Below are 650 nucleotides of genomic sequence, written 5' to 3' on the forward strand. Positions count from 1 at the left end.
ATCTACATGGTTATAACTGTTTCTTTTCTTATTATGCACCATCCACTGTTCTGGGATGACAGGCTTGGCATTATAAAAAGTTTAAAGCGTAGGACATTATGAAGGAAAGAGTAACTTACTTCTTATTACAGTTTATAACATGGACCTTGAAATTTAACTTTGAATAATGGTAGAGCTATAAGAATGGAGCAAATCAGGACTGGAGCTGGGTCCAATCTCGACAATGAGTCAACGAAAGACGGTCATGACTGTGTAAACATGGGATCTATTTACTGGTGGCAGTCAGTTCTGAGAATTAGATCATCCTTGAGAAAGACGTTCCATTATTAATGAGATAAGAAATCAGATAATATACCAATTAAACATATCCAAAGTATCCGCATGTAAAGCATCGAATAGGCACGAGATCAACGCAGCGTCCAAATAAACGTAAGATATACAGTATTTGCAAATCAAAACTATGTACTGTAAATATATGACATAGATGATGAAGTATAAAATCCGAAAATAATAATGTGAAGTAATTAAAAAATTTCATTCAAAAACATGGAATAGGCGCGAGATGCAAGACCAAAATCGCGTAAAATTAAACGTAAGACGATGATTGTTGGTCATAATTGATTATGTCTGAGTAATTAAAGGCCTTTAAT

This window comes from Trichoplax adhaerens, genomic scaffold, assembly GCF_000150275.1.
Source record: "Trichoplax adhaerens TRIADscaffold_44 genomic scaffold, whole genome shotgun sequence".
Lineage (NCBI taxonomy): Eukaryota > Metazoa > Placozoa > Uniplacotomia > Trichoplacea > Trichoplacidae > Trichoplax > Trichoplax adhaerens.